The sequence below is a fragment of the Alosa pseudoharengus genome, unplaced genomic scaffold, assembly GCF_046254945.1.
Source record: "Alosa pseudoharengus isolate Yale_2024_CS ecotype anadromous, Long Island Sound unplaced genomic scaffold, YU_APseudo_1.1 YU_APseudo_1.1_scf_23, whole genome shotgun sequence".
In the NCBI taxonomy this organism is placed as follows: Eukaryota; Metazoa; Chordata; class Actinopteri; order Clupeiformes; family Clupeidae; genus Alosa; species Alosa pseudoharengus.
This window is the reverse complement of record NW_027468685.1, coordinates 2,246,989-2,261,521: the sequence shown is the minus strand read 5'-3', so window position 1 is coordinate 2,261,521 and position 14,533 is coordinate 2,246,989. Positions and strand designations below refer to the sequence as shown.

The following is a 14,533-nucleotide window of genomic DNA, read 5'->3' as shown; positions in this document are numbered from 1 at the left end:
CACTATGGTTACTGTATTGTGTTGGAGGACTCAGGGACTCGGAGCTCAGACCTGACGGGCATAAAGTGAACCCGTGCGAAGGTAGCGGGTACCAGCCGTCAGATGGCACCATGGCCGGGGACTGACCACATACCAGCCGTCAGATGGCAGCACTGTCGGGGACTGACCACATACCAGCCGTCAGATGGCACCATGGCCGGGGACTGACCACATACCAGCCGTCAGATGGCACCATGGCCGGGGACTGACCACATACCAGCCGTCAGATGGCACCATGGCCGGGGACTGACCACATACCAGCCGTCAGATGGCACCATGGCCGGGGACTGACCACATACCAGCCGTCAGATGGCAGCACTGTCGGGCACTGACCACATGCCAGCCGTCAGATGGCAGCACTGACCACATACCAGCCGTCAGATGGCAGCACTGACCACATGCCAGCCGTCAGATGGCAGCACTGACCACATACCAGCCGTCAGATGGCAGCACTGACCACATGCCAGCCGTCAGATGGCAGCACTGTCGGGCACTGACCACATGCCAGCCGTCAGATGGCAGCACTGTCGGGCACTGACCACATACCAGCCGTCAGATGGCAGCACTGTCGGGCACTGACCACATGCCAGCCGTCACTGCCCGGGTCCAAACAGTCAGGCTGATTTAGACTCGTCATTCTGTCTATGGTGTTAGCTACACTAGCTGTTCTTCACATTATCCTCTCAAACTAAACTGTGGATGTGTGTGAGTGCAGGTCGGTGTGTGTGTGAGTGCAGGTGTGTGTGTCTGTGTGCACTGATCACATCATCATATGGCACCGCTGTCTGCCACTGACCATAGATGGATCGTCATTCAGATGATCAAGCATCCCTAGTGAACGCAACTGATTAATGAGACATACTGAAATGGGAACGTTCCCATTTGCATGAACGCACCATAACCTCCTCCCTATGAACGCACCATAATCTCCTCTCCATGAACGCACCATAATCTCCTCTCCATGAACGCACCATAACCTCCCTATGAACACACCACGCACGATAACCATCTCTGCTGACGCAAGCACACCGCCTCTACAGCTCACACACACACACACATAAGCATGGCCGGGCACTGACCACATACCAGCCGTCAGGTGGCAGCACTGTTGGGCATTGATCACATACCAGCTGTCAGATGGCAGTGCTGTCGGGCACTGACCACATACCAACCTGACCATAACTTCTCCATGAATGCACCATAACCTCCCTATGAACACACCATAACCTACTCTCCAAAAACGCACCATAAACTCCTCCCTATGAACGCACCATAACCTCCTCTCCATGAACGCACCATAACCTCCCTATGAACGCACCATAACTTCCTCCCTATGAACGCACCATAACCTCCCTATGAACGCACCATAACCTCCCTATGAACACACCATAACCTCTCCATGAACGCACCATAACCTCCTCCCTATGAATGCACCATAACCTTCTCTCCATGAACGCACCATAACCTCCCTATGAACGCACCATAACCTCCCTATGAACGCACCATAACCTCCCTATGACCTCCCTATGAACGGACCATAACCTCCCTATGAACGGACCATAACCTCCTGCAAGCACACCGCCTATGAACTATACGCACCATAACCTCCTCCCTATGAACGCACCATAACCTCCTCCCTATGAACGCACCATAACCTCCCTATGAACGCACCATAACCTCCTCCCTATGAACGCACCATAACCTCCTTATGAACGCACCATAACCTCCTCCCTATGAACGCACCATAACCTCCTCTCTATGAACGCACCATAACCTCCCTATGAACGCACCATAACCTCCTCCCTATGAATGCACCATAACCTCCTCTCTATGAACGCACCATGAACGCACCATAACCTCCCTATGAACGCACCATAACCTCCCTATGAATGGACCATAACCTCTCTATGAACGCACCATAACCTCCCTATGAATGGACCATAACCTCTCTATGAATGGACCATAACCTCTCTATGAACGCACCATAACCTCCTCTCCATGAACCTCCTCTCCATGAACGCACCATAACCTCCTCTCCATGAACGCACCATAACCTCCCTATGAACGCACCATAACCTCCTCTCCATGAACGCACCATAACCTCCCTATGAACGCACCATAACCTCCCTATGAACGCACCATAACCACACAGACACACACACAGACACACACACACACATAGAGTCATACACACACACACACACACATATAGTCATACACACACACACACACACACACACATATAGTCATACACACACACACACACATATAGTCATACACACACACACACACACACACACACACACACACACACAGAGTCATACACACACACACACACACACACACACACACATAGAGTCATACACACACACACACACACATATAGTCATACACACACACACACACACACACACATATAGTCATACACACACACACACGCACATAGAGTCATACACACACACACACACACACACACACATATAGTCATACACACACACACACACACACACATATAGTCATACACACACACACACATATAGTCATACACACACACACACACACACATAGAGTCATACACACACACACACACATATAGAGTCATACACACACACACACACACACATAGAGTCATACACACACACACACACATATAGAGTCATACACACACACACACACACACACACATAGTCATACACACACACACACACACACACACATATAGAGTCATACACACACACACACACACACACACAGGGTGCGATTTGTGTAAAAACCAGAGGGGGGGATGATTTTGAATAAGTACAATAAGGGTTGTAAACCCCTCCCCCCAAAAAAACGACTCATAGCCTAGTAATGTCATGGCTAATAATACCCTATATTATTTTTGCCACCTTTGTAACATTTTAGTTTTAGTTTACCGTGGTGTATGACTAAACAGCGAGTGTGCTTGGTATGATGATCAGCGCCTCTAATGCAGGGTAGGACTACGTTTTGACAAGCATACAAATTCACCTTGTTCTTGCCCCATCTGAAATGACTTCTCTACTTTTGCTGCCTCCATCCTTTCTGTTGTGTAAAGAAACGTTGTATATGATGGCACTGAAGTCTTAAGTTAGTGAATTGGCTAACAGTGTTAGTTGGTAACCAAATAGCTTACACATTGCGCTACACGCTGCGTAGGCTACGTGCATTCTCTCTCCTGCTGATTTGCGTTCAGTAGCCAATTGCGTAATATTGCAAAAGTTGAAAAAACTAGATGTACCGCATAGCGGTACAAAATATGACCGCCGCTCAGTCCTGTACATCCATTCCGCGAAAATAAATCATATTAATGAATTTGTCTCCATCTTCTACTCCATCCCCCACTCTTGAAACTTTTGTGTATGCTTGTTTGGAATGTGTGTTTGCACACATTCCGCACACAAAGTAGCCTACTGGCGCTGCAAAGGTGAATAGATTTGTTTCTGGGCCAAAACATTTGTAGCATTGTTATAAAACCTTTAAAATCTCTAAACAATCACAAGTAGGGCAGTTCATCACAGTCCTTCCATTGCAACTAGACTGATGAAAGGTACACCTGTAGGCTACATTGTATTTGGGAAAAGCAGAAGGTAGCAGCATAATGTATTCATTTATTTATTATTAAACAAAACAATCCCTGTCAGTTCCATGCAGTCTTCAACAGCTATCAAGAAGAGAGGTCATGTCACGGATTTTTGTGAATGTTTCTTCTACATTCAAGTTTAGTCATCTAGTTCATATGATATTCAGCTTTATTGTCAATGCACAAATGAAATACCAGTAGTCTAAAACAAAATGCCGTTTTACCCATTGGAGCAAATAACTGACATGTCCAAAAGGGCCTTCATGAAATGCGTTGCGAGACTGTTCATACACATTTTAACGGGCAAAGTTGAAGAGCTACTGTCCGTTATTGTTTGTGCAAATAATATGCTGATTCATGTTCCCTTGCATTTTGCAACTATGAGGTCCATGGTTAGTCTGGCTTTCGCCAGACCAAGCTCAATCTTTTGACGCAATCTTTTGATTTTCACCCAGCCTAGTCCATGCTAGGCGCCCGATAGAAATATTGTTTAATTTTGCGATTGAGATATCCACGCACTGGCGCCCCCCCTGCGACGTGTTCGCCCCCCGGTTTTAGAGCTATTCTAAATGCAAAAATGCATAGAGGGAGTTATGACAAAACCGTGACTGTTAACAAACTATAAGCTATATAAGGTATAGGCCCTATGCTAGGCCTATTACACAACACAAATTGTCACTAGGCTATGCTGGCGACCCAAATAAAATCTCCTTTGGAACCAATGGCTTACACCTTACAGTATCAAGCTGCCACCTCTTGGCGAAAAGTTATGCATATCAGTAGTAATACATTTCAAGTAGCTGTGTGAATCACCGAAAGGGCGAATGAAGTGGACACTTCTAAATGGAACCCAACCCACTGTACAGTAGCTCAAGGTCTGTGGCTAAAGCAGCCATAATGAAAGCGTTATCATTGTTTGGATACTTCACACACACGTGTTTTTTAATCGCATAGACTACAACTACCAAGCTGGAATCAAAGCACATCGACTCCCCTCTCACACCCTAAACACGCACTTCGAACAAACAAAAAGCGCCTCAGTCTCACGATATAGCCATAGGCAAAACTGTATTTGACCGGTGTAACGTTGGTACTAAATCATTCATCGCAAAGAATGATTTTTGTAGCACGTGCAACAAATATGTGTAGTACAGCCCTGCCCTGAATACATCTCAACGTGCGCTCTAAAACATCTGGTTTAAATGGAGATGTAGATAATCACGGGTGCGTTAATAAATCTACATTGCGGCGAGTTGACACAAATTATTCACTTTGATGAATTTATGTAGTTTCAGTTACTTTACTTTGAGCCATGCTCTTCCTTACTTGAATCACCTTTGAAAATAGAGGATTGAAGTAGCCTATATGGGTGTTTGGGAATGAACGTTGACTGCTTTTTGAGACTTCGAGCAGAAATGTCCCAGCCCGGTGTTTAGGATGCATCATAGACAGGTTATCTTTCAGGCCTATATATTTTCCATTAAAAAACCATCACGTAGCGAACGTATTGTGGCTAACTCACTTAGCTCCTGTTAGTAGCCTAGGTTATGGTCATAAGCAAATGAGATGACAGTCGAAAGATACAATTAGTGCTGTTATCAATTTGCTTGGTAGCCTATAAACGCATTTATGGTTTTCTACAAATACATCAATAATCAAATTGGCCTCCATCACTCAACCATGCTAATGGTAACATTATTTTACCTACGTTCTGCTATTGATAGGATTAACGTAGCCTACCTGCAGTAAAAAACAAGCATGTCCGATAAACATTCTCAGATTTATTTCGGCTTCAACAGGAAATGGGAATTACATGTCATGCAGAAATCATCCTACCCTTAGACGTTCTCTGCGGTAAACTACTGTAGGCCTACTGTCCTTGTAGGAAGCGTAGTGTCTTTCCAACCCACTTTAGATTAACTTCCAACAAAATTACGTCTCACTGCAATGATGCGCCATCTAGTGGACAAACGACTACGGGACGCCAATACTGGAAATGCAGCCAATTATTATGATGAATATTTGGTTTTCCTTTAATCCTACTGAATTTGTAATTATGTATCGGCCGTTCTAATTGCCGATACTGATGGTATACGTGCCTGTGTGTGTGTGTGCGTGTGTATATGTGTGCACTACCATCTACAGGCCAATGAGTGTACAGTACAGTCACTAAATGTACACATAACTTCATTTTTTAGACCCCCCCATGGATGAAATTCTACGAAACTTGGCATACCCCCAGAGAATGTCAGGTTAATCCTACACATAAAATTTGGTGCAGTTCTGAACTTCTTAACTGAAGAGAGGGGCGATTAAAGCAGAATTATATTGCATTTTCATTTTTTACCGGGGGGGTGCAAATCACAAATGAGTGATTATGGGCTAGGTTGATGTGGGCCCTTGAGACCAACATACCATAAAAATGTCTTCATCCTCGGTGCCACGGTTCAGGTAGTTATTTATGAAAAACTGCATTTTTTGGGTTTCGGGGGGCCCAGCGCGGAGGGGGAGTGGCCCCCGGGGACCAAACGAAATTTTTCCGTAAAAGTCTAGTGGGGCTACATACCCACCAAATTTCATGTGCCCCGGTGTTTCGGTGCCCCGGGTATCGTTGACCAAAATTTCAGGAAGTAGATGACGGGAAAAAAAAAAAAAACTTTGACAATCCCTATATGACCGCTTCGCTAGCTTTGCTAGCGGCGGTTATAATAAATGTGTTTATTGTAGCCTACAGAAAATAAATAGCCTATCATACTGTCAGTTAATTGCCTACAGTGCAGTGAAGAGTTTGGAGAGTAAAGTTATAGGGCAACTTGAAGTTTTATGAAAACTAGATGTACCGCGTAGCGGTACAAAATATGACCGCCGCTCAGTCCTGCACATCCATTCCGCGAAAATAAATCATATTAATGAATTTGTCTCCATCTTCTACTCCATTCCCCACTCTTGAAACTTTTGTGTATGCTTGTTTGAAATGTGTGTTTGCACACATTCCGCACACAAAGTAGCCTACTGGCGCTGCAAAGGTGAATAGATTTGTTTCTGGGCCAAAAAATCTGTAACATTGTTATAAAACCTTTAAAATCTCTAAACAATCACAAGTAGGGCAGTTCATCACAGTCCATCCATTGCAACTGGACTGATGAAAGGTACACCTGTAGGCTACATTGTATTTGGGAAAAGCAGAAGGTAGCAGCATAATGTATTTATTTATTTATTATTAAACAAAACAATCCCTGTCAGTTCCATGCAGTTTTCAACAGCTATCAAGAAGAGAGGTCATGTCATGGATTTTTGTGAATGTTTCTTCTTCTACATATGCATAAGTTTAGTCATCTAGTTCAAATGATATTCAGCTTTATTGTCAATGCACAAATGAAATACCAGTAGTCTAAAACAAAATGCCGTTTTTCCCAGTGGTGCAAATAACTGACATGTCCAAAGGGCCTTCATGAAATGCGTTGCGAGACTGTTCATACACATTTTAACGGGCAAAGTTGAAGAGCTACTCTCCGTTATTGTTTGTGCAAATAATATGCTGATTCATGTTCCCTTGCATTTTGCAACCATGAGGTCAATGGTTAAGCTCAATCTTTTGACGCAATCTTTTGATTTTCACCCAGCCTAGTCCATGGTAGGCGCCCGATAGAAATATTGTTTAATTTTGCGATTGAGATATCCACGCACTGGCGCCCCCCCTGCGACGTGTTCGCCCCCCGGTTTTAGAGCTATTCTAAATGCAAAAATGCATAGAGGGAGTTATGACAAAACCGTGACTGTTAACAAACTATAAGCTATATAAGGTAGGCCCTATGCTAGGCCTATTACACAACACAAATTGTCGCTAGGCTATGCTGGCGACCCAAATAAAATCTCCGTTGGAACCAATGGCTTACACCTTACAGTATCAAGCTGCCACCTCTTGGCGAAAAAGTTAATAGTTTTGCATATCAGTAGTAATACATTTCACGTAGCTGTGAATCACGGAAAGGGCGAATGAAGTGGACACTTCTAAATGGAACCCATCACACTGTACAGTAGCTCAAGGTCTGTGGCTAAAGCAGCCATAATGAAAGCGTTATCATTGTTTGGATACTTCACACACACGTGTTTTTTAATCGCATAGACTACAACTACCAAGCTGGAATCAAAGCACATCGACTCCCCTCTCACACCCTAAACACGCACTTCGAACAAGCAAAAAGCGCCTCAGTCTCACGGAATAGCCATAGGCAAAACTGTATCTGACCCTTGTAACGTTGGTACTAAATCATTCATCGCAAAGAATGATTTTTGTAGCACGTGCAACAAATATGTGTAGGTACAGCCCTGCCCTGAATACATCTCAACGTGCGCTCTAAAACATCTGGTTTAAATGGAGATTGTAGATCATCACGGGATCATAGACAGGTTATCTTTCAGGTAGCCTATATATTTTCCATTAAAAAACCATCACGTAGCGAACGTGTTGTGGCTAACTCACTTAGCTCCTGTTAGTAGCCTAGGTTATGGTCATAAGCAAATGAGATGACAGTCGAAAGATACAATTAGTGCTGTTATCGATTTGCTTGGTAGCTTAAAAACGCATTTATGGTTTTCTACAAATACATCAATAATCAAATTGGCCTCCATCACTCAACCATGCTAACGGTAACATTATTTTACCTACGTTCTGCTATTGATAGGATTAACGTAGCCTACCTGCAGTAAAAAACAAGCATGTCCGATAAACATTCTCAGATTTATTTCGGCTTCAAGAGGAAATGGGAATTACATGTCATGCAGAAATCATCCTACCCTTAGACGTTCTCTGCGGTAAACTACTGTAGCCTACAGTCTTGTCCTTGTAGGAAGCATAGTGTCTTTCCAACCCATTTAAGATTAACTTCCAACAAAATTACGTCTCACTGCAACGATGCGCCATCTAGTGGACAAACGACTACTTATCGCCAATACTGGAAATGCAGCCATGATGATGATGATGAATATTTATTTTGGCTTTCTTTTAATCCTACTGAATTTGTAATTATGTATCGGCCGTTCTAATACCGATAGTATGTGGGTGCCTGTGTGTGTGTGTGCATGTGTATATGTGTGCACCACCATCTACAGGCCAATGAGTGTAGAGTCACTAAATGTACACATAACTTAATTTTTTAGACCCCCCCATGGATGAAATTCTACGAAACTTGGCATACCCCCAGAGAATGTCAGGTTAATCATACACATAAAATTTGGTGCAGTTCTGAACGTCTTTACTGAAGAGAGGGGCGATTAAAGCAGAATGATATTGCATTTTCATTTTTTACCGGGGGGGTGCAAATCACAAATGAGTGATTATGGGCTAAGTTGATGTGGGCCCTTGAGACCAACATACCATAAAAATTTCTTCATCCTCGGTGCCACGGTTCAGGTAGTTATTGAGGAAAAACTGCATTTTTTGGGTTTCGGGGGGCCCAGCGCGGAGGGGGAGTGGCCCCCGGGGACCAAACGAAATTTTTCCGTAAAAGTCTAGTGGGGCTACATACCCACCAAATTTCATGTGCCCTGGTGTTTCGGTGCCCCGGGTATCGTTGACCAAAATTTCAGGAAGTAGATGACGGGGAAAAAAAAAAAAAAAAAAAAAAAAAAAAAAAAAAACTTTGACAATCCCTATATGACCGCTTCGCTAGCTTCGCTAGCGGCGGTCATAATAATTTACGAACCAGAACATAAAGACCATGAAGCTTCTATTTCTTGCAGCTGTTAAAACACCCGCTAGATAGTTTAAATACCCACCAACATTCGTTTTTGCAGTACAGATTATTTCTAAAAGTTATTTGTCTACTACTGGCTGATTTATCAAACGAGTGCTTTCTCGTTCGTCCTCCGCAAACTACAGGTGTTTCGGTAGAGAGCCATTGAATAAGCGATGCCAAGCAATTTCTGTAGGCCTAACACTTTTTTTGTGACATTCAGCAAATATCTCATCATTTAATGTAAGTTCCTTCGGACAATAGGCCTTCGTTCTACTCTACGTGCAGTTGTCCTCCATCTCAGTTGCATCAGTTTTCTAATTTTGAAGGTTCTAAAACATTATTATGCTTCATCCTTCTCGTTTTCTTTCATTTGTCCAGCTAACTTTTCCATTGAACCTAGCCATTTATGATGGATTACACACTCGACATTCTGAAATGTCCTGCACGATCAAGGCCAAATTAAGTTATCACGCAGCCACTGTGTCAGCAGCATCAGTGCTGACGGTGACGGTGCGTTTCTGATGTCAGATTATTATGTAATGATGTCAGAATAATATGTAATTATTATGTCTGCTATCTCAATGTATCGCAATGGATGTACTGCTCAATCGGAAGTTCGGAGACAATGTGGGCAAAGCTAGCGCCCCCATGTTTGCGCGCGGAATAAGGTGAATAAAGCATTGTAATGCTCATTATTACCATTTATATGTATTCACAAGTCGTCATAACCAACTTCATGATGCATTATGACAGCTAATTATGAATGATTATAATTTTAATCTGAATAATGCATTATAAATATGTCAAGATCTGCCTACTCACTTGTCAGTTTTATGATGCATCATAACTACTTTGCTTTGCTAAATGTGTATAGTGATGCATAAAGAGTTTTGACTTCTACTGTAGTCCTATATATCTATAGCTATAAGTATATGTAATAAAGTTATAATAATGTATACATCTCCCTACAGCACACAATTATAAACAGCTATGCAATATCATAAGTGTTATTTGTCAGCTCTAAGTAAAGTGACAAGAATATGACCCTATTATCCTACAATGAAATGAGAGTCTGGACAGTAAAGACAAAAGGAATGCATTTAGTTCACTTTATTTTCATTTAAACCAAAGGTCTATTTTGATTCGAACGATCTTTCATAATGACCCAAGATAGATTTCAGTGGCATTGTGAGTTTTATTCCAATAATAACCACCACTACAAAATATAGGACCATGCCGTGCCACTTTTTTGGCCTGTCTCATTGTGTTTGTGTAATGTGCTCAGAGCATTGATAATCAGACTGATTATGTGTGTTGATTTAAATGAAAATAAAGTGAACTAAAATCATTCCTTTGGTCTTTACTGTCCAGGCTCTCATTTCATTGTGCCTCATATTTGTTTATAATAACCTTATATCTATTAATAACAACACATCATTTGCTCTACTTTACCTAAAGCTGACAAATAACACCTATGACATTAACATAGTAATTTATAATATTGTGCATATGGGGTAAAGATGCTAGACTGGGTACTTAGTTCATTGCACCCTTTAATTACTCAGTGAACTTATATCTGTTAATAAAAGGGTCATATTCTTGTCATTTTACTTAGGGCTGACAAATAACACTTAAGATATTGCATAGCTGTTGTTAATTGTGTGCTGTACAGAGATGTATACATTATTATAACTTTATTACATATACTTATAGCTATAGATATATATAGGACTACAGTAGAAGTCAAAACTCTTTATGCATCACTATATGCTATATTTAGCAAAGCAAAGTAGTTATGTAATGATGCATCATAAAACTGACAAGTGAGTAGGCAGATCTTGACATATTTATAATGAATTATTCAGATTAAAATTATAATCATTCATAATTAGATGTCATAATGCATCATGAAGTTGGTTATGACGACTTGTGAATACATATAGATGGTAATAATGAGCATTACAATGCTTTATAGACACCTTATAAAACATTATGAATGCATTCATAGGGCGTTATAAATACAACCTTCATAGAAAGTGTTACCGAAAAACCTTTAGTTCACTGTGATGAGACACAACCACAGAGAACCACAGACGCAACACAAACAACACAAATACATTTACATCTATCCAACACTAATACATTTATATCTACATTTACATCTATCCAACACTAATACATTTTCATCTATCCAACATGACTTACAAATGAGCGTTAGCATTCAAGCTACATAGCAATGAATCGCATAGCGATCAAACATCACTAGACTAACGGAGGATGAGGGTATGGGAGATTAAAGGTCCAGTCAGTGATTATGCAGGAAGTCACATCTGTTTATGTTTAACATCTGTTTTTAATATTTACATTTGTTTTTCCAAAACAGCATAAATTATATTTCAAACAAGGACCCAACGAAACACACCAGGGAGATAGCTCATCCCTCCCTTCAGTATTTCCAGAGAAACTCCACACCAGGGAGACAGCTCACAGTCAGGGTTTTATTTTTGTTTGGGGGACAGGCTGCCCCCATTTTGTTTGTTTCCAGTTTTCAGAGTCTGGGCTGCCCACAGAGACCTTTTTTCTTTTTACACTGTACTCACTGGGGGCAGCCGTGGCCTACTGGTTAGCGCTTCGGACTTGTAACCGGAGGGTTGCCGGTTCAAACCCCGACCAGTAGGCACGGCTGAAGTGCCCTTGAGCAAGGCACCTAACCCCTCACTGCTCCCCGAGCGCCACTGTCGTTGCAGGCAGCTCACTGCGCCGGGATTAGTGTGTGCTTCACCTCACTGTGTGTTCACTGTGTGCTGAGTGTGTTTCACTAATTCACGGATTGGGATAAATGCAGAGACCAAATTTTCCTCACGGGATCAAAAGAGTATATATACTTATATACTTATACTTATACTCACAGAGTGGACAGCAGGTTGTGAGGAGATGATTGCTGCATGTGACAGTAGCTCTAGTCGTTGCCAACCGTGTATGCCTCTCCGCCAACACTGCCTGACGTCTGTTGACTAATTTACATGAAGCAGCGTCAGAGCCGCCAGGAGAAGGGTTGTTGGAAGAAGTAGAGAGCGAGGAGGTATTACAGTGTTGGGTTTGTTAAGAGGAGGTATTAAAGTGTTGGGTTTGTTAAGAGAGGAGGTATTAAAGTGTTGGGTTTGTTAAGAGAGGAGGTATTAAAGTGTTGGGTTTGTTAAGAGGAGGTATTAAAGTGTTGGGTTTGTTAAGAGAGGAGGTATTACAGTGTTGGGTTTGTTAAGAGGAGGTATTAATACTACGGGTGACCCGTATTCGGGAAAATACAGTGCCCCCCACCTCCCCCCAACAACCCCCATGCATTTTTTTGCACCTTATCATGAACTACCATAGTCATGCTATATACCATTTTAAAGCTGAGAAACTCAAGAATCGATATATGTAAAGCTTTCCATGAATTAACATATATTTCGTGTGTAAAATATAAGTTTATCCCGATATATAACATATCAGAATACCCCCCTCCACCACCCCCCAAAGTTGCTGCGTTCATACTTTGTCACTTGTCTGTATGGCCGTACCAATAAGTTAGCCCAGCATGCTTGGTCTTGAAATTTTCGTAAGAATCCATAGATGTAAAATATCTACATTGTTTTATTGCCAATATATTGAGTAGTTGTACACGCCAGTACAAACAAAACAGATACATACGAAAAGAAGCGAAGTAAAATCTTAGTTTTCGCGGAAATCCAGATATTTCGGTTCTACTTCCATTATTGTCGCTGGATTCACGGTACTCCGCGTGTTCACGAGGCTCTTCTGATTCCATCGATACCCATTACATGTCTGTAGGACCAATGAGAGTCGAGATAGATGCCATCAAAGCCAATGAGTCACGTAAGCGATGAATCTGACAACCAGTCTTTGAATGGCCATAGCGCTGTGTCTGAGTGAGCCAATGAGATGGGACCTAGATGTCCGTGTAGCCAATGAGCAGAGCTTTCTTTAGACATGTGACACATCGTCACATTCTACTTCCCTGTCGGCTAAACTCAAGGCGCATAGCCCATGCGTAACCAGATTCCGAAGCAGTGGTTTGGAAGTTTGTTACTAAACAAGCAAGAGACATGTTTTTGAAGGTTTTTGTTCGTAAAACATGCCAAAGAGACAAAAAAAGACGAAACATGTCGAAGAACCCGAGGACATTGAAGATCTGGAGGACATCGATGAAGGAGAAGAAAGCAATTTCTCGGAATGCGACTCCGAGGAGGAGCAGAACTTTTTAGCTGGGAAGGACCCTGATTTTGAGCTGTGAGTAGACTACTTATATCCATATACAGTTACAGATACAGTTTAGTTTGTTTTTGTAATGTTTAGTGCATAGTTTTTCATTTAGCTTTGTTTCATAGTGTGAACAGTGTTCTGGTACCTGGGGGGGAGGGGAGTTAGGTGAGAATGCAGTGTGTGTTTGTGTGTGTGTGTGTGTGTGTGTGTGTGTGTGTGTAAAAGAGAGAGCAGGGGGAGGTGTGACCTGCGTACACACATTTATATCATTTGTATAAGTTGTTGGGAAGGGTTTTCATATACTTTAGTGGGTCTGAGCCTAACTTCCACCTGTACAATTGTTTCAGTGACAGTGATGAAGACTGGGCCCCGCCAAGCAAAAAAACAAGAGCTGAGGATCCTGTGTCTGAGGAAGAGGAGTCGGTGGCCGAGACTATTTCAGTTGTTCATAACACGTTCCATTTTGTTGACCGTGGTTGCCAACATAAATACATTTCTATTGCATTGAATGTGAATCATTTGATGTTTCGTTTGCCAGGGTATTGTTATTTTTTACCTTTGTTTCATTTTATAATACAAATGTTCACTGCATTACCTTGTTTGTCCTTTTTTCATGGAAATCTCAAAGGCGTAGGAGCAAAAGTAAGAGTTTCAGGTCAGATAATGCTTCTCTGGACTCATGGCACAGCCACTGCAAAGCACTCATGGTACAAGCAACATGACACAGAGAGTGTAACCTTTCATTTGACACCAAGATCATGGTTCTACATAAAGGGGTTCTTGTATAGGAAGAGTTTTAGTTTTGGGTAACCAAAGGTCCTTTTGGAGTCTCCAAATGGACACTTAGCAAAACGCATGTGTATGCCCACACAAATATGGGTCCCACACA

The 14,533-nt window shown here is 42.1% G+C and overlaps 1 long non-coding RNA gene across 1 annotated transcript; it reads left to right on the top strand.

The window, feature by feature from the left end:
- Positions 1 to 12,686: 12,686 nt before the first annotated feature.
- Positions 12,687 to 14,235, top strand: LOC143140035 (uncharacterized). Its single transcript, XR_012990515.1, has 2 exons — positions 12,687 to 13,671; positions 13,992 to 14,235. It is a non-coding gene; the product is annotated as an uncharacterized LOC143140035 (long non-coding RNA).
- Positions 14,236 to 14,533: the final 298 nt, after the last annotated feature.